This window comes from Felis catus, chromosome D3, assembly GCF_018350175.1.
Source record: "Felis catus isolate Fca126 chromosome D3, F.catus_Fca126_mat1.0, whole genome shotgun sequence".
In the NCBI taxonomy this organism is placed as follows: Eukaryota; Metazoa; Chordata; class Mammalia; order Carnivora; family Felidae; genus Felis; species Felis catus.
The window spans coordinates 61,348,950-61,375,457 of NC_058379.1; the positions used below are offsets into that span (position 1 = coordinate 61,348,950).

The following is a 26,508-nucleotide window of genomic DNA, read 5'->3' on the forward strand; positions in this document are numbered from 1 at the left end:
TGGAGAGCTGTGTGATACATTATGTATCTGATTACCTTATGCCTATGAAAATGGCTAAATAATTTAAATGCAATTCAATAAAAATGTATTTTCAATGGGAAACTTAGGAGTTGGGTGATAGATTAAAAGCTTCCTATAACACAGAGTTTATAAGATACTTACTGCTTTGAAAATTTAGAGTAAAAGATTACTTTTTGTTTCCCCTTTTATGTAGCGTAATTTCTTAGTTTTGCATTGTTTTCATAACAGCTTAGAATACATACATGTTACTTGGATGCATTGTGAAAGTGTAAGAATTCAGCATTACCATCACAGTTAAAACACACAGAATTGACTTGTGTCATCACCCTTTTAAAACTTTGACTCTAATGTGTCCCAGACCCTACCCAAATGGTCCAAACTTTCATTCATCTACAAAGATTAATGGTCTTTTTTCCTCTAGCCCACAGTCAGAATGTTTAGCCCCTCCTAGAACTGATTTTCCATGTTATGCAAAGTATGTTGGTGGGCTTATAAAATTCCCTAGTGGGAAGGGATTTGTCTCTGAAAAAAGTACCGAAACCATCTTCACTAATTGGCCCCTTTGTTGGCAGGCAAAGCAGAGAGGCCAAGGACTAGATGGGCCATGAAAATTTAGCTACAAGCTTCATCTGAAAGCTGTCCCTTTAGGTCAGCAATGAGGGTAGCTGGTCCAAGCATGTGGAGGAGTGACTCTGCTCTAACAATCTATTTTGTGGACAAATAAAACAGTGCTATTTATCTTCAATGGCACCTAATAATACACCCACCTCACCTACTATATTATTTCACTGACATAATTAGCCTACACTAATTCAAGATCTATACAGATCAGTTTTACACAAAATGAGGTCCCCGAATCACCTGCATCTGTTGTACTTTGAATGCCTGTTTACTATGGAGATTTCTGGGTCCTGCCCCAGAGTCAGATTCTACCTTTTGACAAGGCCCTTGGGTAAGCCCTAAACATGCCAAAGCTTGGGAACCACTGCTTTGATGATGAGATTGACACTCTTCTCTTCAGAGAGCACCTGCATCTTGTGCTTTTTAGCACATAAATCTTATAACCGAATGTCACTAAGAAAAGAGTTGAGAATTGAAAAATCAATATTACAAAGAGTTTCCCCTGGAACTTAATGGTCAACCCATTTGACTTCAGCCTCTTACCATCAACAGAGATTCTTGAAGGGACTTCTATGATTGTTCTCACTTTGCTAATGGTCCATTAACATCAGTTTATTGATTTGAGGAAGCTTTAATTCCCTGAAAAAAAAATAACTTAGAGCCAAAACATGGATTCTAGTCCTGGTTTGCTGTGTATAGTCCCTGAGGCCTTGTGCAAGAAAGTTCCTCACTATGTGCCTCAGTTCCCTCACCTGTAAATTTAACTTGATAACTTGCCTAACATGTTACACAACTAGTGAACTGGACTACTTAATATATCTTAGTCTCATGCTAATGATTTTTCAAAAGTTCCTAAAAAGATTTAAATAAGAATACTGTAAGACAATGTTATAATATTATATACAATTGTAAGACAGACTTATTAGTTTTCTCCTCTCTGCTGTATACTACATAGACTGATGGACCTAGTCCAAAATGTCAGTTTTGAAGAAAACTGCTGGATCCTGTTTCCCTATTGGTGTTGTTCAACTGTTATTTTAAGGTATTTTTGACTGTTGTCCCTAGAATTAGGGGGACTGCTATTCTCTGGAATCACTTGCCTGCCATGACAAAACAAAGTTGCATTACTGAGAAACAACACTGAGGAAAAAAAATTGAACTACCACAATAAAATCATATTTACCTTCAAACTAATATTACCATATATCTCCAGGAAACTGGATACAAAAATCTTCTTTGTCCCAAAAGTTTGTTATTTATCTAAATAGCACTACCATTTAGATAAGATTCAAAATACTCACAATGTGCAAATATTAGACCACTGAAAATTGGCAAGGAGAAAAATGACATTAGGCTAAGGCATTTGGTTAGTAAAAAGCAAACCTTTTTCATGCATCTCAAAAGATTAGTTTACTTTATATAATTGGACTAAATTTCTGGGGACATGTAAAATGTAAAGTCTCCCTGGATAGACAGTTTCTATATTTTGTATTTTGTGGGCTGTCTTGTATCACGACCACTTGTTCAATGAAGGTCTTTGACATTGGTTATAAATTTATGCTGAAAATAATTATCTCACTTTCGTTTAATCACTTTTGTTTGGTTTATCTCTTTTTAAAGAAACTACCTAGATATATTGACAAAATAATAAGAGGGAAAAATCAACTCAGTTGTGCTCCAATATTTTTTTTCCTTTTTAACTTTAAATTTAAATCTAGCAGAATTCATAAAGTTAGACCGTTATTCAGCCAAGCTGAATGACTAATACTCTCAACCAACTGGGTCCCTGCCTGCACCAAATTAGGAGATCCCCAAATCCATAGGGATGTTCAACTGATTTCATAAGAATGCTCTGTGACAGGGGCGCTTGGGTGGCCCAGTTGGTTAAGTGTCCGGCTTCAGCTCAAGTCGTGATCTCATGGTCCTAGAGTTTGAGCCCCGCGTCCAGCTCTGTGCTGACAGAGCCTGAAACTTGCATTGGATTCTGTGTCTCCCTCTCTCTCTGCCCCTCCCCCACACATGCTCTGTCTCTGTCTCTCAAAAAAATGAATAAACATTAAAAAAATTTAAAAAACAAAAGAAGAATGCTCTATAATGGATCTACTGATCCACTTTTGGGTGCCTTTTGGAGTACAATTCATGATCCTTAACACAAATTTGTCTTTGAAAAAGTTAAACAATCAGCTCAGTCATGGGTCCTGGATTGTTTTCTTCACAGTGCAGATGCAAAAACACAGTGCCATTCATACTTTTAAAGGGTATTTGATCTGGGGTTGATGGAAGAAAATGGGACTAGTCCCTTCCTTCCTTCCTAAAAAGTACCAAGAAGACAATTTTTATGTGCTTATGGAAATGAAGGGGAGAATGAAATATTTCTGAATAAAGAGAAACACTGGAGGAGACAGTCACTTACTACTAGCCTTTTAATCAGGGACCCGATTGCTCAAAATTACATTCACCAAAAGGGGTATTGACTGTTGTGAGAAATCCACTGTATTTGAACTCACTTGTAGGCTTACACATTTGTATCACATTTTTATGAGTTAATCAAATAAAGGACATTTAAAAACAACAGAAAAATTAATGGAGATATCAGATTTAGAAAAGTATAATAGGATCTTTTCTTAGAGTAAATTAGACTTTTCTCCTTTTTATATCTTTTTTAAAGGACAAATATTCATTGTCTTAATATCCTTTTATCTACATTACTACATTGTACTACATTAGTACTACCTTAAAAGTCAGAACAACAGAACTCAAACATGTTCAATTAAGGCACGAAGCCCAAATAAATAGATCATCAGAAGTTGAAAACCAGTAGCAAATGTGTCTGTAATGTGGTTCAGGTAAGCTGATTTTTTTTTTTTTTAATGAGACAATGCGCTAAGCTTCCACTGCCCAAATTTTCAATAGGTTTCTCAGCACAAAGGTGGCTATCAGGCGTGGACAGCCATAAACAATTTGTTCCCAAGCCACAAGAAGAGTTTGGCAACCTAGCTGCTGTCATCATTGGTATTGCAGTTGACCTTACAACTGCTTGCCAAAACTGCCAAATGACCCCCCTCTCGGGATACTATGTTTTTGGTTTTTTAACTGTAACTCACCGACCAGTCAGTGTGATCTTGCTAAATGTCTTCTGTGCATTGTGCCATGTTTCTGGGTTATAAAAAACAAAACAAGACAGAAATGACAACAACAACAGTGGTGTATTTTAGAAATGGATAACACACAAGGCAGTGTATATAGCCATAAATGTAGTAACTTTGTAATTATAAAACTCTGGAGGGAATAACAAACTTAGATTAACTATGATCTACTCTGGAGAGTGTTTTAATTACAAAGCCCTGTGGGAAACGAGTGGTGACATAAAACAAAACCAGACAAAACCCGCCAATCTAAAATGGACAGAAGTTTGGGTATTAACACGAAAATTTCTGCGTAGGAACAGATGACACGTATGACGGTGTTGCCATCTGCGGTCATTGGAGTATGGATTAGCTCTCCAGCTCTCTTTCCCTCTGTCAGCCTGAGTGATCACAGAGATATTTGCTTCACAGTTAAGTAAACTAGCTAATTATCATACTAAAAGTCTGATTTTCTAAAAGGACAACTGAAAAATCCATTCCAAAATTAGAGAGATTTGAAAGGCAATATCCTTCTCAATCCCTTCAGGATTGGAGCGGGATATTATAATCTTTCTTGACAAGTGTATACTCTCAACTTCAATCCACACCCCCAAATACCCCAAGTGCTTCCAACATGCAATTATGAAGAACTGAATATATGAAAGACAGATTCTTTTCTTTGCAACTCTTCCATCCTGCAATGTCTTGCATTGTACAATTCTCTTTTAGCGGTTTACTCCAACAGTCAATACCTTGCAAGCTTTTCATTGGTTTCTCTGCACACATTTAGAGCACTAATTGCATTGATATATTGTTAAATTCTCTCTTTCAGTGGGGGCAAGTTTCACTGACCGTGCATGGAAAAAGTGGAAACAGGAAACTGCTGTCCTGCTCCTGGAAAAAAAAATTCCACCAAAGATTTTTAAAAATATATACAAATAATTCTATTGATGTTAAGTGATTGCTGGCAAAAACAAAAAGCAGGCACACTGTAGTCCATTAAGAAGAGCACAGAAGCCACAGAACAGTAAGCATGCACTGCTCTCCATGTTCAGTCACAGTCTCAACAAAGGGAAAGTGCTTATGAGATCTGCATGAGATTATGCAACCATCCTTTACTAGCCAAAGAAAGGCAACATTTTAGCCTAATTCTCCTGGGCGCCTTACCTCTCTGGCTGAACGAAATTGAGTCCCATTTAGCTGCCTGTTATGCTGCTGTTCATAAATTGCTGTTCTTTCTCCACCTCCTCCTTAATTTCCTCCTGTGTGTTCAACTAATTGCTTGGGAATGCCATTATTAAAACCCAAATTAGACTTTCCCACTAACCCAACACCCTCTCAATTCTCAAAACACCTGGGCTAAATGTTGCCTTCTCTACATTTTCCTTCAGAGATTAATTCTCAGGTTAGCTCTAAAGCAACACTGACACTAAAAAAAATGGGGGTGGGGAGATGAGGTGGGAAAGAAGGGGTCAGAGATCAAATTTCAGTCCATACCTCCAAATACTCCAAGATCATTTGGCCCCAGATTAACTCTGGATTTTCTTTATGGAATAGTTTATGGAAATAGATTGACCAACTGTGATATTTACATGCCATCTGAGGTTTGTACTCTTGTTCATCATAGGCTGTGAAAGATGTCAAAGAAGACAGTTTTGTCTAAAGGAGTAAAATCTTATAGGACAGGTAATACCACATATTCAAAATGTAAACCATTAAAGAAAACACTAAGTACTTTTCATAGATTAGGCTGTATCAATCAGTACTGGACTGGTGGAAGAAAAAAATGGTAGGGTGTGAGAAGGACCTCGATGAATTAAAATCTCTGATAAGCAATCCATTTCTCACCTATCTAATGGTGAATCACTTTTTCTCCAAAAAAAAAAAAAAAATAGTGAGGAACTCTCATAAAACTGCTTTGAAAATATTGAAACTTGGAGAAAACAAATTATGTTAATAAAACATGTCACCATGAGGTCTTCCAACAGAAATTAAAGAACTGAAAATGAGTTTAAGATGTTAACATTCCTGTAACTTTTATGGCACCTGCATTTTTTTTTCACAAGTTTCCCTGACTTTTCTTTAGATAATTCTAGTTGTCTAATAAAAATCCCCAATATTGTATGGAGATAAAATTGTTTTCACCATCTACTTTTATTTGTTTTTATTCCACTGAAAGTATTTGGTAATCAGTTATCTGAATGATACAGCTGCCTTTTCAGTGATCTGAAAGATGCTTTCTGCCTCCCTGGGCCTATGCAATCCCTACACATATATATTCTAGCTGAGACCATTCTGAAGCATCATCTGTGATAATAGGTGTTTACTTCCAGGTATATCCTTCCCAGTGGAAAGGCCCAGACAGTACCTCATATACAAACTACACTCTAGTCCACAACATATTTGAACTTCACAATTCCCTGGGTCCAAATAGGACTTCAAATTAAAGGGCTAAATAGTTTTTCCTAGAACTGTACTTTGGTTAAAAGAAAGGGGGAGGGACTCCAAATAAAGGAGCAAAGTTTACTTTGAGTCACAGGAATTTGTACCCAGAATTTCATGATATTCTTAGCTATTAACCTTATTTTCAAGATGAGGAAACTGAGACCTAAGAAAACAAATGGTGACCTGGTTTATCTTTCACCCTTTGTACAGCACAGAAATATTTAGAAAACTTCTGAGAACTCTCCTTGTTAGAAAACTAAATCCCAAAGATCAAATTGATCAAAACTGATTTCAGAACTGGGGTCTTTCTTTTCTATGTACTTTTCACTTTTTCTTGTTCCTCTTTTCTGGGTCTCCACTGAATTCTTCACATTTACAAAGCAGTATTATTTTAGAGGCATGTTAGACCATGAATCTATCAGGCGCTTCTGCCTTCGATAGCACATATTGGTTAAGGATATTTTATTAGCCCAAAAGGGGAGTTTCCCATGACAGATGGCGGAACTGTGGTTCTCAACTGCAATTGTCCATCGGAATCATCTTGGGAGCTTTCAGAATCCCTGCACTTATACCAACACTTCAGATAAATTAAACCCAGGATGGGTAGTGGGACTTGGGCATCAGAACTTTATAAAGTGCCCCAGATGGCTGTAAAGTGCAAGTTAGATGGAGTGTCACTGTACTGGAGGCCAATCTATTAGGAGGAGGGCAATCCTTCCACCTTCTCAGTAACAGTCTAGGGTTTTAGTACACCCTGTTTCCTATAGATGTTGACAAAGCTTCACCCACGAAACAGTTTAAGCTAACAGGCCAAGAACAGGCTGAACAGTCTTCTTCCAATTGAACCCCTAAATAGTTTATCACAATTATTTTCAAACTGACAAAACAGATTTTACCCAAGTTCTTTTGACCCAAGTCTGGACACTAATGCTAATCAGATATATAAATGAAGGATTTGATTCCACTGAAAAAAAGATAGCTTTCCAGTCTGCCTCCACATCACACACTTTTATGCTAATTTACCTCCTATCAGTATAACTTTGGGCCATTTTGACTCCCAAAGACACCCCTCAGAATTTTAATTGGTCCATTTGTAACCTAAATATCATCTGGGAACATAGTTCGCTCTTGTTTATCAATATGCTCAAGCCAAATGGTACATTTTTGTTTGTATTTAGTTCAAACCCTGCTGTTTCAGCATATGTTTTATAATCGAATGGTGCCCCACACAGTCTCACAGGTAAATAGAAATCCTTGGGTGTCAGCTGCACATGAAACCATTCACTTTAAGGTATTCATTTCCTGATCCATGAATCCCAAACAATGAACAGGTTTGAGTTTATCAGCAGACAGCCTTGCCAAAGGGTCTGCAAGAATAACCAAATGGAAACCAGCAGACGATTCAGGAACACCTGCCTGATGCTTCTGTTGTTGGTTGCTTGCCCAAGTCAACCATTTCAAAAGAGGGAGTGTGAGCTACAATTAGATCTCAAGATTCGACATGGTTGTTGAATTGTAATGGAAAGCCATATGCCTCCTCAATTTGAGGAGAAAAACATGTTGTGCTGAATTAGATATAGTGCTGGTTTTGACCTGACTTCCAGAGAACTAGCAAACTATGTTCACTTGAACATGCCCAGTAGTTTGAGGACAACTGGATGGCTTTTATGACCTACTGCTTAGACCCCTGCCCCTCTGTAAAGCAAAACCTAGAACATATTCTTCAAAATAGCTATTTAAATTAAATTATACTTAGAATCCTCTATTTGAGAAGGGACTGATGGGGAAGTTAGGCTAGACTATAACAGAGATCAGAAATTCCAAACAAGCAATATGCCAGAGTAGTATACAACAGTCTTCTTCTGCACCTACATCTTTTTGCTGCACTCCTATCCTTGTGCCTAATAAAAAGATTCCATCCATGAAAGAATTCGAATCTAAAGTGTAATTGTTTTCTCATTCCTGAAAAGATAGATTTTCCAGCACGTCTTCACCTGTTATTCATCCAAACAAACTTAGTTGTGAACACATCCTTAACAATCTCTCTGTGGAAGACATACTACTTTAAACATTCCATTTGCTTTCTTGAATTTCCCAGGATGTCCTGTCTTTAGGTAGAGGCTATGTAACTACTTTCAGCCAATGAAGTGAGGAAAATTGATGCATGTCACTTCTGACTGAGACGGTCAAGTGGTTTGGAGTTATTTGGAGTTCTGTATAGAAATAACAGTAAAATTCCTAGTCCTTAGTAGAAAAACTCTACACAGAGATCACCAGGGTGTGGTTTCTGTTTTCAAAATCACAAAGCTTCAGGGTAACAGAATGCTTGATTCCATAAAAGGATAAAGAGGAGAAACTCATGCCCAACTCTATAGTAAACTTTGTTTTCTGTTCAAGGACACCATTGTTCATGGAAGAGTCTCAGAGTTGACCATTAATTAATTAATAGTTTTTAGAAGCCTTCTTCTAACTATAAAGGATCAAAGTGATTATACAGAGAACAGAAGTGAAGTCATACTCCCAATATAAGGTACCAAAATCTGAATCCCTGCTCAACCAGATCAAATGTCCTGATAGTTCAACTCAAAGTTCACATTGATTCTTACACATAAAGGAAAGGGAAGGTAACAAAGGCACATGCCCTGGAAAGGGTGGCAATAATGTCACTCTTCTCATACATCATGAAATATTTGATTTCTCCATATATTCTCCAAGCAAGTCATTTGTTGTCAGAATGAAGACCAAAGCGAAAAAGACTAGTGCTGACAGTAACAAGATGGTCTGTCTTCTCTGTCTCAGGGGAAGTGGAGAAGGAGTGAAAATATGAGTACCTTCAGTTCCCAAATGAGGTGTAACTGGGGGCAGGTAATGTCTCCATAATATGGGATAGCAGAAAATAAATTATTTTAGATAGGCAAATAGAGATTGATTTGTCTCAAGGCCAGATCAGGTACAGGCTTATCTGATACACAGTTTTGAATGAATAGCTTTACTATAACCAAGTATTTTCCATTTGCCTGACCAGATCTATTTTCTACTCTTCACCCTATTTTTTGCTTCCAGAGGCTGACCCTTTGGACTGTATCAACCAGATTCTTTCACATTCTGGCTTCTGTTCGAGTTTCATCAATGGGAGGAAGGCAGAAGATAGACTGGAGAGAGGAAACAAAAGTCTGGGTATTTATTTACCTATTCCCTTCCTGCAGGGAATGAGTTGGCAGTGGCTGTGTTATTTTACAGGGTCACAGCTCCTGTAGGGTTGAGCTTACCTTATGGGTCAGTTGTGGCTACAGCAACAGCTATTACTACAACTCTTTCCAGGTTCTGAGAATTCTCTCTCCTTGTTCCATGGGGTTTAGCCTCCGAGTGCTTCGCCATCTCCTATTGATTTTTCCTAGTCCTTTTCTACGCCTCTGTGAATAATCCATTGGTCTCTCCCCGATTACCTGTTTCCTACCCTGACTGATACATTTACCACGTGCCCCCTTCGGGGCTTACTGTGTCACTCTGGATGCCACACTTGGTTGCTGCAGTCGTGCTTTGCACAGGGTGTTTAGCTGAGGGGCATGTGGGAGTTGAAATCCAGCTCCCGCCCTTTTACCCAGTGGTGGACCTGTGAGTACAGCTCCTCCATATGGAGGGTAAATTTCACTCACTTGCAAAAAGCCCCATGCAGGCTGGCAGTGTCCCCAGTAATCTTGCTCAGCAAATAGAAGTGCTCTATTTTAGGTGCCTTGCATCAGGCCAGGGAATGTTGACTGGATAATTTTCCTGAGAGAAAGGAAAGAAGTTGCAGTACAAAGGAAGCATGATTGAGCTAGAATTTTCGCTAACAGTGAAAGGAGTCCAGATTCTGCAGGAAGCAGAGGGAAGAACTATTAAGACCTGAGCTTGTCCCCTCCTTTTAAAAGACAAGGTATTATCTTCTAGGTACTCCTTTCTCTTCAAACAAATGATACTTGGTCTGGTTTTAAGTAATCGATAAAGCTTGCGGCAAATTGTCTACTAGGTCTCCCAGTCTTTTCCTCAAAAAACTCAATGTCATATAGCCTACTTCTAGGTAATTTTCAAAGCCCGTGGCAAAAATGTCCACTACATCCCACAGTCTTTTCCTCATAAAATTCATTTGTGTTACTTATTTTTCCCCCCAGAGACATATGCCACATAGCCAAATGCCTTATTTCTTATTGGAAATGTTTCTAAATATGTTAAGAAAAAAAATCTAGATTTCTGCATTCCTCCATAGTCTGGATTCCTCCACATCACAACATGTGGAGGTTTAATAAAATACCTAGGGGAAGGCTAGGATTTGATATATTTACTCCTCAGTACCCCTACTACAATTTTGTCATCTAAATCTGAGAACATAAAGCACTGCATCTTCTTCTGATCTTTTCTAACCTATGTTTTAAGACAATACACTCTATAATTGCCATTCTATTTGCCAAAGGGGATCACTTGCTTTTACCCCTCAATAAGTCTTAGACATTTTTCTTACTTTTAAAATAGAATTGCTTGGTTTTCAGAATTTTGAAATTCGCATTTGAAAGTTTTGATGTGAGCACCTATTATCTTGTAAATCCTCAGATGTGATCTTGCTTTATATGAAAATTTATAAAAATGGTGTTTCCTGAAGATAAAATATGTTTTCTTTCCAATACCTTGTCAGAGATCTAATAGTCCTCCAAGAGTCATAAATGTTATTTTACAAACACGATCAGAAGAACTGATAGCAAAATCTTTAAAAGCCTCCATTTTTGTGGTTTACTGAACTGCTTGTTTTTCTTGTACTCATTTTATGAAAAAATAGTTTTATATTTTTAAAGAAATGAGGAGAAATATAAGAGCTATTTCTGATTCATTTCCCCTCCTGGAAGTATTTGCATACAATTTGGCACAGAATCAAATATAAAGCACATTGTAACAAAAACAACTCATTTACAAATCTGTTTCCCCCTAAATCCCTATCATCCTTTCTGTCATTCTTCTCTTTGTTCCATCTCTTAGAATATGATGATTAGTTAATAATCATATATTTGGGTCTTAGTTGATATTTAGACTCACTTTCCCTACTTCCTTTTTCTCTGGACACCTATTCATCTATAACATTCACCTATTCATAGTATAACACCATGAATCATATTCCTAAACACCACACTTAGTCATATGATACTTGGTTTAAATTGTGCAGCATTACCTTATCAGAACCTACAGGTAGGAGGAGAACAGAGGGTAATATTTTTCCACTCTTCAGATTTGGAAGAAGAGAGTCTAGTAGTAGACAAGTTTTAAAATAAAGAATATCCTGCGGATATTTTCAGATTCAATTTACAGTTGCAACATATTCAGACAAGTTAAAGGTTATTATAACATGTGGATACTTCACTGAATTGAACCTCAAAAACTTTAGAGCTCTGCCCATCAATAAGGTAGCCTCCCTAGGAAATTTTATTTTAACTGTTATCTCTTTGAAGCTGTGTACTTGATTTTTCTAAACTTGTAGAAACATCATAAAATTGAGCTGTTTGTGACATATTTCCCCAGTGAAAAGTCAATTACTAATGTTGTAGCTCTTGAAGAATGTTTTTGATGTCTAGAAAACATTCAAGGAAAAGAGAAAACAGGCAAACAAATTTAAAGTTTCCAGTTGAGATGGATATTCTCATGATTAATAGAACACATCTCAGTTTCTTTCCTAATAATGGTTTGAATGAGATCTATGTTACGTTTTCTAGGAAGAGTATTCAAGTATGTTTGCTATCAGAGGTGCCTTTTCCATAACAGACTACTTTACAGTTTAATAAATATAGTATCTAGTATAATATATACGGTATAATATAATATACAGTATAATATATACAGTATAATATAGTATACAGTATAATATATACAGTATAATATAGTATACAGTAATAATATAGTATAGTAGTCTTTAGTAACATACTATTGCTTTATAATCTAACTGCAGAATGTGTTAGATTCCAATATTTTCATGAAAAGTAGGACCAGTAAGTTCAAACATGTATCATTTGAGTCACCATTCTAAGCAAAAATGGGGATACTGAAATAGAATTTTCATTGGTTTCCAAAACCTTGTCTCAAGATTGCCTTCATGTTTCAAAACCTTAAAACTCAAACAACAGGAGCCCAAAATAAAACAATAATGAGAACAGAAAGAATAGCATTGAGGATCCTGAACTGGCAATACATCCAAGTTCCCAGCACATATAAAAGCTAGGATATCAGGGCACCTGGGTGGTTCAGTCGGTTAAGTGTCAGACTCTTGATTTCTGCTCAGATCATGATCTCACAGTTCATGAGCGCGAGCCCTGAGTCAGTCTCTGTGCTGACAACCTGGGGCCTGCTTGGGATTCTCTTTATCCCTCTCTCTCTGCCCCTCCCCCCACCAAAAATAAATAAATAAAGGGAAAAAAAGCTAGGATATCTACTAAAGGGAATTTTAAAATCACTCTTGCTCTGAATTAAATAGTGCTAGAGCCAGTATGCCCCAGGTTTTATTTGCCATTTGAGTTGAATATTAGTAACACCCCAAGTTTCAGGTAGTGAGGCCCTACTTGACTCTATCAAAAAGTTTAGTTTCAAAGAGCATAAAATTAAGGTATAATCAGAATAGAAATTTTTCAATAGTTAGAATTTAATTCAGGAAATTTATTACACAATAGCAAATCTGAGAAACCAAGTGGAAACGGTAAAGCAACCCAGAGATTAGTTAGATCAAAAAGAAGCTATCACGGAGTGCCTGGGTGGCTCAGTTGGTTGGGCGACTGACTTTGGCTCAGGTCATGATCTCACGGCTCATGAGTTTGAGCCCCAAGTCAGGTTCTGTGCTGACAGCTTGGAGCCTGGAGCCTGCTTCAGATTCTGTGTCTCCCTGTCTCTCTCTCTGCCCCTCCCCACTCACTCACTCTCTCTCTCTCTCTCTCTCTCTCTCAAAAATAAATAAACATTAAAAAAAAAATTTAAAAAGAAGCTATCTCTCATAGGCTGAAGCAAGTAAGTGGCATTATGAAACACAGAAGCCTTCCCATTGGGAGATGGATCCAAGAGGTGATGTGGCCAATTCTTCAGATGTCATTTCATGCAAAGAACAAGGGGCAAAACAATTCAACTGTGCTCTTCCTTTTGTCCTCCAACCTTTCACTTTTGCCTCCCATGGCCAAACCCAGCTGGAATTTCAGTTGCCATTGGAGTCTGGAAAGCCAAGTCTTCTGGAGTCACCACTTGTGATAACAGGACGTACAGGATATAGAGAGGTACACCTTAGAATTATTAGGCCCCCAATCAGTACAAATGCATAATTCAATGGTACTCTAGGCCCCAGAGACTGTGTGGGCTTTAGGAAGGCTTATTTCCATCATTCTTTTTCTGCTGATACCAAGGCCAAGGTTAAATAGAGAAAGAGGAGTTTCTAGCCATAATCTCACTCTTTGTCCTGCCAAGCACACCTGATAAACACTTGTATAAAAGCAGTTGTCTTTGATATGTAAACTCAGTTGCACAAAAGTGGCAGCCTAGCCTCTCCTTCCAAATAGATTTTTACCAGTCACTGCTTCTTGTAAGGATTTCTAGGACTGCCCCCTCTAGTGGTCCCTTGGCACGAAGTCTCAGCGAGCTTCTCCCTCACCCATACTTTCACAAAGAATCTTTATTGTCTTTTATTCTAATCCAGTTTCCTTTAGTGTTCTTCAGTTCACCCAACAAGTCTGGATATAGCTGAACTCCAATCAGGGACAGAGTTGGGAATTATCTCCCGCCAGAAGTTGTACCACGTACCACTCCAGAAATGCAGAACATTCCTGTGACAGTTACAAAGTTCTTGGGACATTATAAGTCCTTTAGGGGGCTGGTCTTCATATAGTATAGAGAGGAATGGTATTACCTCCTCACTCTCCAGTCAGATTCTCACCAGTAGTCTTTTCAAAATAACTATCTTATTTCAAGCTACTCTAACAAAGAATACCAGAGACTGTGTGGCTTATAAACAGCAAATTTATTTCTCACAGTTCTGGAAACTGGAAGTCCAAGATCGTGATGGTGGCACATTTGGTATCTAGCGAGAGTTCACTTCCTAGTTCATAGATGACCATCTTCTCATTATGCCCTAACACGGTAGAAGAAATAAGAGAGTTCTCTGGGTTATCTTTTATATAGACACAAATCCCATTCATGAAGGCTCCACCACCATGGCCTAATTATCTCCCAAAGGCCCACCTTCTAAGGCCATCACATTGGGGATTAGAATTTCAACATATTTTGGAAGGACACAGGCATTCAGTCCATGACATTAATCATCATGGAGAATAACCATCATGGAGACTAACCACCATGAAAATAACCATCATTAGAGCTAGAGTCTTTTGGGCAGGAATCAGGCCTCCCAGGTCACTGTCTGCCCAAAGCTTTAAGTAGGGCCTAGCTATGAGCTGCCACATATGGCCATGCAGATTTCACACCATACAACTGAGGTGCTGGCAATGCCCCAGGAATTGTGCATCAAGATGACCTTGCCTATGCACACAGCAGGTGTTAAATAAATGCTTATTATAAATGATAAGTGAATCAGTGAGGTTAGCCAAGCCCTCTAATACAGAGCATGGCAAATATCATTATATGGAAATAGGTTTTATAGAGAAATGGATATTGGTAAATTATCCTAAGAATTTTGCTGGTTAAAAAATTGCATTTTGCTTGAATAATAATAGGATATGAAATTGCCAGAGGAATGCTATTAATGAATTAGGATCCACATACTCTACTCAATTAAATTATATAAAAAGGCATGTTGAACATAATGAAGCATCATCTAATTAGAAGGTTCAAAAAGGTCTTTGAAAATCAGGGATATCATGGAACCTTTTGCCTTAGGACACTGTCATCGCAAGTGTCCTTTCTGCCCAAAATGATCATTAGTTTTTGCCCTTAACTGCAGAAATGTGGGTGGGTATGTTAGACATTTACTTCCCTCTCTCTCAAGCAGTTGCAGAATTTCTTTTCTTTTTCTCTATCCTCTGCCAGCATAATATGAATGGCCATTAATTCTATATGGCCTTGCTATCTAATCTTATATTGTTTATCTTCCTAGCTTTGGCTAATTTCTAACATGTGACCTTTATCCTTTGAGATCCCAGTCTCAGCTGAATCGACTTTTGTCTTTTCTCTCCTCCCTTCTTTATTCTTTCATCATGCAATCACTAATTTCAGGCTGAACACAGTACCACTGAAATATATCTGGTGGACTTGCCAGATGGAGGGATGTTGCAGGAAGTTCGTGGTGTTGCCATGAGGATGTCAACTCTTGAGTGGCCAAGAGAAGTCATAGACTACATATTATGTATTTTTAGAAAAGACATATATAACTACTAAAATCAGCATTGTCGAAGATATGGCCCTTAATACTGAAAGGAAAGAAACTATCTACACAGCATCCCAAGGTTGAACAGAAACAAGTGTGCATATTTGTACCCTCTAATCTTCTGTCAATATAATTGACAGTAAAATAATTGCCAAACAGCCTGCATGAGTATGTGCTCTGACCACCTCGGTCTCTGATTATTAAAGTGCTACATGGGATGTCAAATTCTAATCAGAAATTTAATTAGTGAACATGGGAACAGAAAATGTTGATATTCTTGACATGAGGAAGAGTAGACCACATCCCTGAATCAGGGCACCCTACACCCTAAGGGTGGATTTAGATAAGCATTTCTAGTTTACCCCTCCTTTACCTGGGTCCTATTGCTGACTGCTGCTTACTCTCTGTTTTTCCTAGACAAATGAGTCTTCAGTCAGACTATGATTCTGTTACACAAGCTCTGGACTCATTTTAATGCTTTAATATGTCTGTGCATATTTTTTTACTGTGAATTATGTATTTATTTTACAGTCTAGGACCTGAAGGCCAATTTTGCTTCCCTTATTTTAAAGTTCTTGGGGGTACCAACTATTGATCCAAGTAATATACTGATTTTTGTTTGGGAACTATGAGGGGCATAATAAGATGCATTAATAAATTCAGCATTATTAAGAGAATGTAAAATATTACATTTGAATTAACATAGCTAAATTATCAAGGATTCTCTCTCTCTCTCTTCAATTGCACAACAGAAGAAACTCCTAAGTGACATTTAATTAATTTTGTTATTATATTGTAATTCTATTGATATCCAAATAGATACAGTTGTTTTGTTTTCCTCTCCGACATGGCTGTTTCTCTCTCTGGGAACTTCAACATTCTTCAACGTTAAGTACAGCTCCTTGGTACATGGAAAAGTTTTGTTTCTTTCAGCATATGGTCTCCTAGCCAGCCATGTTCAGAGGCCCTAGCTCCCTCTCTTAAATGTTGTCTGACAGCACGTCTTCTGCGAAACCCTGGCATGTTTTACTGCTCTTTCCTCCACGTGTCCTTTACTCTGCTTGGCACCAATCACATCTCTCCTACAGAAAAAAAGAAATCTCTTTCCTCATTATATCTTAGATTTTCAAAATTCTATTAGACACAAACAGGATTTAAAAATATATGTCTGGATGTAAGAGCATAAATATCTAAGCAAATACGTACACAGAGAAAGAGAGAGCCAAGCTTTACCAGTTAATTTCTTTGGGCTTGGGATTATGGGTTATGTTTGATGACTTCAGTTTTTTTCCTTCATTTTTTAGATTGTATACCACAAACATATACTTTTAAAACATCAGAACAAAGAGGTGTTTGATTTTTCTTTTACAGTACGTGAATATGTAAATGTGCATGTATGTGTATGCTTGGTTTGGGAGGGAGGAAGAGAAAATGATACAGGGAGAGAAGAGGAAGAGGGAGGGAGAGACGTAGGGAGAGAGGGAGAAGGAGGGAAGGAGGGGAAGGAAGAGAGAGAGGAGAAACTGCTTCCCCATTAGTTCAGACCAATCTATTTAATCTCTTAGAGGCAGCAACTTTCATGGAGCTCTGAAGAAAGGATCTGAGGAAGAAAGACAGAGACATGTCTCCTCTTGAGGAAATTTGGGAACCAAAGATTTTTAAAAGCTAAAGATCTTCACACTCCAGCATGTTTTCTTCTCTTAGGCTGTCAGTCTTTTTTTTTTTCCCTGTGGACACTCAGTACATTTTCCCAAACATAAAAAAGAATACTAATTTACATTTATAATATGAGACATATCTCTAGTATCATTAGCATATTATAAAGACTGAATTTCTTTTCAGTATATGCTTTTAAGGGATTTACTGCATTTGTAAGTATGATTATATTATATCTTAGGGTTAAATTGTATTTTGTTTACTTCTTAAAAACGCATGCTTAGTTTTCAAAGAAATCAGAAAACTAAAATTTACTGCTTGCTATTTAAAGTATAGACATGTCTATCTTCAATATGTGCTTGTGAACACGTGTATATTACTTAATTTCTGTATACAGAGACATAGCTATATTTAACCTAAAAAAAACTTTAAGTAAGATCACTACTCTTAAAAATACACTAGTGGGATGCCTGGGTGGCTCAGACTGTTAAGTGTCCAACTCTTGATTTTGGCTGAGGTCATAATCTCATGGTTTCGAGCCCCGTGTTAAGCTGCCTGTTGACAGTCCAGAGCCGGCTTGAGATTCTCTCTTTCCTCTCTCTCTCTGTGCCTCTCCCCCATTCATGCTCTCTCTCTCAAAATAAATAAGTAAACCTTAAAAAAAATTTAAAAAATAAAAAATACACTAGTTGCATTTGCCAAATAAAACTTCGGGATGCATAGTCTGACAAAAACAGGGACAAAAGGACACACTATACAGAACTGCACCTGCCTTGAGAAAATCCAGAATTATACAGCAACATGTATGCCGTGAGTGGTATATCTAGGGGATGGTCTCTCTTCATGTACCTGTAGTTCTTCAGTGAGATCATTTGAAATCAGAAAACAAAATGTAAATAAAAACTTGATTATATAGCTTTGGTTTTTAGTACAATAGTTTTCATAACTAAAGTTCTACAGGTTATTTGTGTTAAATTATTTGCTTTTGAGCCTGTTTAATCAACAGTTTCCATAGATTGTATCTTGACTGAAGGAAGGTAACTGGTTGTCTGTAACCATGGTTATGTTATTTAAGCAGCCTAAGTCTGCTTACTCGCTATAATATGGAAATGATGACACCAATTTCATTTGATCAAGGTAAGGATGAGATGGCATAATCTCTTCAAAATGCAGGACACAGGGTCTAGGATAGAAAACAATCCAAACATGTTTATTGTTAATGTTTGTGGTGGTGATGGTGTAAGGTTCTATATCTGGTAGCCCATGTAACATTGAATATAGTGGGAAGATACTGTTAAGGAGTGAATATTTAAGAGTTTAAAATCTCTAAACAGTCTCATCGATCAGTCCTGTGATAAATTAAAACCTGATTTGCATGTTACCATTTTCCTTAAAATTTGAACTTGTAAAATTTGAATGTGAACCAACGAACTCACTGAATGTTAGGAAAACATTTTCAGAAATGGAGCAGAAATGACTTTAGGTAAAACTCTTGCCTGGATTTTTATGTAAAGCAAAAAGGCTTGTCCCAATGACAGTGCCTTCACAATCTGACCTCTTTTACCTTGAATATTAAACATTACACTGTGATATGCATTTAGCTTAAATATGAACATTTCCTCTTGTTTCTAAGCATACTCATCTCAGTGGTATTATCTGCCAGTGTATTGCACTAATTTGTGGCCAGAATTCATAAGGCACTGAAGCATATTTCCTGGTATCATTAACATTTATTGAGAGTCTATCCTATCTTGTGTAGAGCTCTGAACTTAGCACTTAGTTTTTCTATTTGCCCTTTATGAAAATTCACTACTATCCTTAAAGTCGCGTTCCCTGTTGAGGTGTGGGTAGTATGACTGTGTTCGTGAGTTTCCTCTCCTCCGGACCCCTCCCAATCAGCTGGTCCCGACAGTGAAATTCCTACCCAGGCGTGGAGATGTTCATCTGAATTGAAGTTTGATGTTCACCCATCACTTGCCTGTAGGCAGTGACAGCCTCAGACTTTCATCTGCCAGTTCATCCTCCCTCCTGGCAGACTCCAGCAGATTAACATATCCCCAAGAGGCCGGTGTCTTTAGTTGCCAAAGCCACTCGATACTTATTACCTGACAGTGTTCTATAGTGCGACTTATTTATTTATTTTCAAATGCTACCTGCTAGGATATCTTCATGAGATACATGTGTCATTTTTGAGGGGGGCCCCAGGGGGACAACAGCTCAGGGCTTCTTAGGTTGCCTGAAGCTGTCAAGATTTACCAAGTGTAATTTGGTAATTTGGTGGCCCTTCTCCCTCTTTATACTCCAAGTTCAGACCCAGTTTATTCTGTAAAAAGTAATGTGAACTATAGGGAGTGATATGGCAGTAGTTAGGGATAGTCATGGGGGAGCTCTAACAATGTGAAAATTTTGGTCCTGAATGATGTAAGGTGGCTGTCTACACAGACTTAAATCTCAGGATAATTGTCCTTCTTCATTTCTTTGTGACAGAGTCTTGGCCTCAGCAGCAGAGCGTGTCACTCCAGCAACTTCTGCCACTTTGTTGTGGTGATTGTGAATTGATGCTTGACACTGATAAGGTCTAATTTCCCAGTGGACTTTGGGAAGGGTCTGACAGTGGTGTGGATCACTGTTCTTGCATACAGCAGCTATTTATATCATTTTTCTTTCTGTTCAAGGGCACTACAGACAACAGTTATCTGTGTGCATGTGTGTATGTGTGTGAGAAAATGTGAGTATGTGTTTTTGTTCATCTCTTATTTCACATCAGAGACACAAATGTTTATACTGGGCAATACTGAGGCAGGATGGGCCAAGAAGTCTACACTGAAGGAGGGAAATAGGACAGGAGGCCTATAGTTCTAGGGCACCTTTGGCTTACAAAGCATTCTCCTTTTCACATAACACCCCTCTAATGTATATAAGAAATAGGATGTTGTGATCAGTCCCATATTTCAGATGAGGAAAATGAAGATTAGAGAAATTTGATCATGTATCAAGTCATCTGATGGAAACTGGAGACAAAACCAGCTTTTTTTCTGATTCTGATATTCATTGACCAAACCACACGTCCCCCAGAGATCTTACAGTTCAGTGGGAGGATTAAAAATGTACGGAGATAAAAACATAGGTGTTTTCAGTATAGGAGTAGAAATATGTAGAAGGGTTAGTGGAAGAAGAAAAGAGAAGGAGATTAATTCACTTGGAGGTGGGGCAATTGCGATCCAGGAAGATTCAAATAACCAAAGACTTACTTGGAAGTTTCCTGTATCTGAAAGCAAAGTTGACATTCCACAAGCTTTGTAAAACTATACTCCAACATAAATATAAAAAATAAGAAAAAATAAAAAACCTGCTTCAGTTAAAGACCAACGGGGAAGCTGTATTTAACATTATTGTAATAAACTTTGTGAGAGTTTTCCTATAATGATTGAATGTAATTGCTGCAATGGATTGTGAGGCATTATGATGGATTCTAACAAAAATGAGAATTTGCACATCTATTATGACTTTCAAGTATGATGAATTTTTAAACTACGTAGAAATGGGGAAGTCAATTGAAAGAAGATTGTCAGGCAACATTACAGATACCCATAGCTTAGGAGTTTGATATAAGCAATGAAGCAGTAGGGCAGTGTGTAAGCCGAGCTGGTATACATAGCCCTTATTTCTATGTTTGAAGCATCTACCTCCCCAGAGTAAAACACAGAAGGTCCATTGGTTTTAATGTCAGGGTGGTAGAAAAGTAATATTTTAATGGCCTACTGGGTCTAAGGAATCTGTAGCAGGGGGAAGGAAGTATGGTCTGTGTAGCACAGTTGACACACTAATCTTCAAACACACCTGACAGGTCTCTAAGGGTGGGGAAGTCTAGTCCTGGTGCATATTATTGGGTTGCATCTGGTTACACCATTGGGTGCTACTAATTTCTAACACGTCTATTTCTATCACGAGGTTTTGATCTCAGCAGGTGGAGCAACCACCAAACTGAAAGTGAGGTTGTGAATAGGTAGCAGGGCAGTAGGACTCAGGAATTATTGATGGGGTATTTAAGAAGCAAAGTGAGACTCTGGGATTTTTTTTTTTTCTTTTTTTTTTTTTTATAAATTTTTTTTTCAACGTTTATTTATTTGGTACAGAGAGAGACAGAGCATGAACGGGGGAGGGGCAGAGAGAGAGGGAGACACAGAATCGGAAACAGGCTCCAGGCTCTGAGCCATCAGCCCAGAGCCCGACGCGGGGCTCGAACTCACGGACCGCGAGATCGTGACCTGGCTGAAGTCGGACGCTTAACCGACTGCGCCACCCAGGCGCCCCACTGGGATTTTTTAATGTGATACAATTATCACTGTGATCAGTGAAATTTAGATTAGTAGCTTCAAAATGGAGGTCTTAGGGAAGGAGTTTGCAAAATATCTGAAAGCCAAGCACAAGGTAGGCACTTATTACTCCCTGGGCTAAATACCTCAGATGCATATAATTCCTTCAGTCTCAGTGGTATTTCCTCAAATCAAATTCATTATCCTCTATTTCAAATGCAAACTAAATACGAGTCTGTCCTGCAGTCCCAAATGCTCAAAGCCATCCAAGCTTGTTCCTCCCACCTTCTGAGAGACTCACAGCCAATTCCATCTATCTAATATTCTTCCATTTCTTCCATCTGTTCCATTCCAGCAGTCAGTCCACTTCCTCAGATCCCCAGTACCCTTCATTTGTGAGACTACAGTGATCTTCTTGCTGGACTCCGTGCCTCATTGCCGCTACTGTCATCACCCTTGACATGAGCCAATATACATTTAACCTTCCTAACATGAAAACTCTGAACGCTTCATTTCTGTGCTTAAACAGCAAAAACAAAAACACTAGAACACCAACCAAACTACAACCACCACCACAACAACTAAAAACAACTAGTATTTTCTACTGATGGCTGAATAAAATTTTATTTCTTACGCTAGAGTCCAGAAACTTCCAAACACCGGTCCAAAATATCCTTCTAGTTTCATTTGTCACTGCAGTATTTCATGTGCCTCAGACAAGAACCACAGCAAAGTACATCACTTACCTTCTCTTGGCCCTCCTTCTATGTTTTCTCACTCCAGAATACCTTAGCGCTGCTTTTCACATAGACCAATAAAATATATTAAATGTATTAAAAGTGGCACTGGGAAGTGAAAGAGTAATTTTTTGGATTGTGTATATTTTAATGATTAAGACTTCAAGTCCTGATTTGGCTACTTCCTAGCTGTGTGACCATGAACAATCTACTTTACCTCTCTCTATTCCTCCTACCCATCCATAAAATGGAGATAACAAAACTATCTCAGAGGATTTTTGTGAGGATTAAACTAGCTCATATATATATATACATACGTATACATACATAGATATACATATATACGTATGTATATATAGAACAACGCACAGAGTAAGCACTATGTTAGCATAACTACTATTGTAAAACTAGAGCACTTTCAACATTTCCTTCAGGATATCTTATGGACAACTACTTATTCCTTTACGAACACCATGCTCTTCCCCACAGACAGAAAGCATGAAACTCGGATTAAAATGATGTGCACAGGCATTGCTAGTGTCATGATTTTTAATTCTATCTTTTGAAAGTAGTTCATGAACTCGAGTTCTCCCAGCTCATTTTCAGATTTTTGACTATAAGTAAATGAAAGGATTTGATTCACTCTAGTTGGTTCATTCATTAATTCAATTGTTGACTGACTGTGTAATGCATACTATAGGAGTTTTATATTGTGTCTGTAGCATAGTGCCACAAATTTAGTTGCCTAAAACAACAGAAAAGCATACTCTTATGCTTCTGGAGGGCAGAAATCTGAAATGGGTCTCACAGGGCTAAAATTAAGGTGTCGGCAGGGCTGCATTACTTTCTGAGGCCCTAGGGAGAAATCCATTTTTGTGTCTTTTTCAGCTACTTGAGGCTGCCCACATTTCTTGGTTCAGGGCAAGCCAGAGATAACAATGGCCAGCCGAGTCTTTTACACATCACATTAGGCTGATACAGACTCTTCTGCCTTCTCTTCTGTATTAAAAGAGCCCTTTTGATTATATTGGACCCATCCAATAACCCAGAACATTCTCCCTATTTGAAGGTCAGCTGACTAGCAACCCTCGTTTCATCTGCAACCTTATTTCCCCCTTTCCCCAGTAACATAACATTTTCAGAAGTTACAGAGGTTAGGATATGGACATCTTTGGATAGCCATTATTCTGCCTGCTATACATAATTACCAGAAACCCTTCTGTTTTAATGAGTGAAAAACTGGAAGATAAAGACAAGACCACTGTACAATTATATTCTAAATTAGAAGAAAGAGGAAGAATCAGGGAAATTGTCACCATTTACAGGATAGTTTCCTTTTTTTTAGTGGGTATATTTTTTAGTTCCTTTCTTGTGTTGAATGATTCTATGGATCTTTATTCCACACCCTGAGATTATGCATACTCACTAAGTAAATGTAACATTACAAAGCATCTCATACATGATCATCTCGTCCTAGATGCTGGCTTAAATAAGAAGATAACAAATATCATGATATGAGGGAATAAAGGACAACATCTGAATCAGAGAAATATATAGTCTAAATGTTAAAGGACTAAAACTGGTATTAATCAAAAGCTACAATACACACAGAAAATATTTTACCCTTTGATTTTCTTCTTTTCAAAATATGGATTATAAGAAAATAATAAGAACCTGTAGGGGATTTTGTGTCCAAATATTATATTTCTGCCTTTTTTTATTCTCAGATATGACTGAATGCTTCAGTTTTCACAGCATACCTTATTAAAAATTTCTTTGGAATAAGCACAGTATATTCAGAATCCTTCAGATGCATTTGCTGCCTATGAAATGAGGATGCAAGTATTTGTATCTTTCCTTTTTGAGACATGAGGATGGATAGTAAAAATCACTTGTAAAATACTTTAGATGTCTTGGAAAAAGAGCCTATCGAAATGGAAATTATTATCATCGGAAGAGTCATAACAGTCTTCCAACTGTCATTGTTATAGTGGAAAATGGTGATTCATTTTACTTTCTTTCTCCTTTGTCCCAGTGGATGGAAATCAGCTTATTAGTTTCTTAGTGTAACTGACAGTCTCTCCTTTATAAAACCCATTCCTAATTCACATTTTTACTGAAATTTTAATCCAATGAATTATATTTTCTTCCCTGTATTGCCAATTCAAATCATTCTTTGATGACCGCGCTGTCTTCTCCTTCTCCTTCAGGAAGTAGAATTACTCTGAGAAAAGACAGAGCAGAGCCTTCCTGAGGACATTCCAGTCCTGTGCCTTTAGAAATAAAGGAAAATGGGTCCTGACCTAGAAATGTGCAGTCCTTATGTTCCCAAAGAACATCCATTCAGATCAGGGTTAGGCAGAGAGGAGGATGGTCTATTTGGGTTATGTCCATCTTCGAGTCACTAATCCCTTATTTGCATAGATTTCAAACGTTAGAGTCATCACTGTGGAAACAAGGAGGTATTAAGCTCCTCATTAAAATTAGAAATTGTCATTAAGGAAAGTCATATATCCTGATGCTGGCATAGTGCCTTCAGGGAGAGAAACAATTACACAGCATGACGGCTAGCTGCCCTCAAAGAGTCTCATATAGGTCAGTGTGATGTGGGCATAACACCCAAAATTCCCTATGCTTTTAGATGATGCAGAAGTATCTGAGAGCTGGTCAACAGCGTGGAAAGTCTTTAGGGCTAAAATGTAAAAGACAAAGAAAGACATGTATGGACCTGTTGCCTGGAAGCTGAGAGAGACATGGACATTCCATGGACAAGCAATCTAAGTAGAGGCTGATGATCAGTGGGGATTCTTCTTCAGTAAAATGGGGAATTCACAGTATCCACCTCACCGCATTAAAGCGAAAATAAAAATACCCATAACTTATAATAGCAATTGAAACATAATAGATGATCAATAAACAGTTAATATTATAATTTTTATTATTTTAATTGTTATTGTTGTTGTTATTCTTACATCACAGATGAAGCCAACTTGGGAAAGATTATATCACAGGTATAACTCTTATCTAACCTACCGCCTTGTAACATATCTCATTCCAGGAGAGAAAGGAATAAGGTAGAAAAAGGAAACTCTCTAGTTCATAGATTTTTTTTTCTCAAAGAGATTGCTATGAGACAGAAATGATAGATTTTTTACTCTGAATTGACAAGATTAAGTTTGTCATTGGCATAATTATAGGCTTGAGAAGTTATTTCTACAGTTTTTTTTTAATCTGTGAAATTCATACTTTCTACACGTGTTTAGCATTACTTTTGCCAAAGTAAACCTTACTGAACATTTATTGCTACCTATGATTGGTAGTATTTTTAAATGTCCAAAATTTTAGATTTAAATTCCTTGGGGAACTGATCCCCACTGGATTTCCATCTCCTGGCTCAGTGACCTGCAGGTTGAAAGAGAAAACAAGGGGGAAATAGAAAAAAGAACAATGAAAGACACAGGGAAAAAACAAATGACTCCAAGCTAACAGTATGTGCCAGGCACTGTATTACTTTACTCATAAGCTGTACACTATTACAGATACTGAGAATATTGAATATTTAGATACAGTATGTGGCAGTTGCTTTCTACTTTCAGCTGGGAAACTGACGTAAATTTCTGAAGCTCTCACAGCTAGTAAGGAACAGAACCAGGACTTTACTCCTGGCCTGTTTGAAGTCAAAACTCATGCTACTAAACATGATTTTATACTAAATATGACATTCTCAACCAATTCTTTCAATAGTTGACGTAACCTCCCCCTATTCTCATTTCAGAGTCAATGAAAAAGAACTCATTGACTATTTCAGTAGGCATTCTTTTTTTTTTTAAGAATTTTTAATGTGTATTTATTTTTGAGAAAGAGAGAGAGAGAGAGAGAGAGAGAGAGAGAGAGAGAGAGAGAGAGAGAGAGAGAGAGAGAGAATGAGAATCGGGGAGGGGCAGAGAGAGAGGGAGACACAGAAGACAAAGTAGGTTCCAGGCTCTGAGCTGTCAGCACAGAGCCTGGCACAGGGCTCGAACTCACCAACCGTGAGATCAAAATCTGAGCTGAGTTCATATGCTTAACTGACTGAGCCACTCAGGTGTCCCTCAGTAGGCATTCTTATCACCTGCTCAGGACTTTAGATAAGTTATCTTAAGTTCCTATTTCCTCACTATTTGTGGTAACTTTAAATGAATAGAGAATTTCATCTCAATTTGTCAAATCATCAT

General features: G+C 37.8%; 1 long non-coding RNA gene across 5 annotated transcripts in view; it reads right to left on the minus strand.

Moving 5' to 3' along the window:
• The window catches only part of LOC109493426, a 530,781-nt gene that overhangs the window by 431,499 nt on the left and 72,774 nt on the right, over positions 1-26,508 (minus strand). The window contains exon 3 of one of the 5 annotated variants that reach the window (XR_006588308.1): positions 14,205-14,334. The exons of 3 other annotated variants lie outside the window; for them this stretch is intronic. This is a non-coding gene — a long non-coding RNA (uncharacterized LOC109493426). Of the gene's footprint in view, positions 1-14,204; positions 14,335-21,482; positions 25,697-26,508 lie in introns of those variants that run through there. One more of the 5 variants, XR_006588310.1, reaches the window with a different exon arrangement.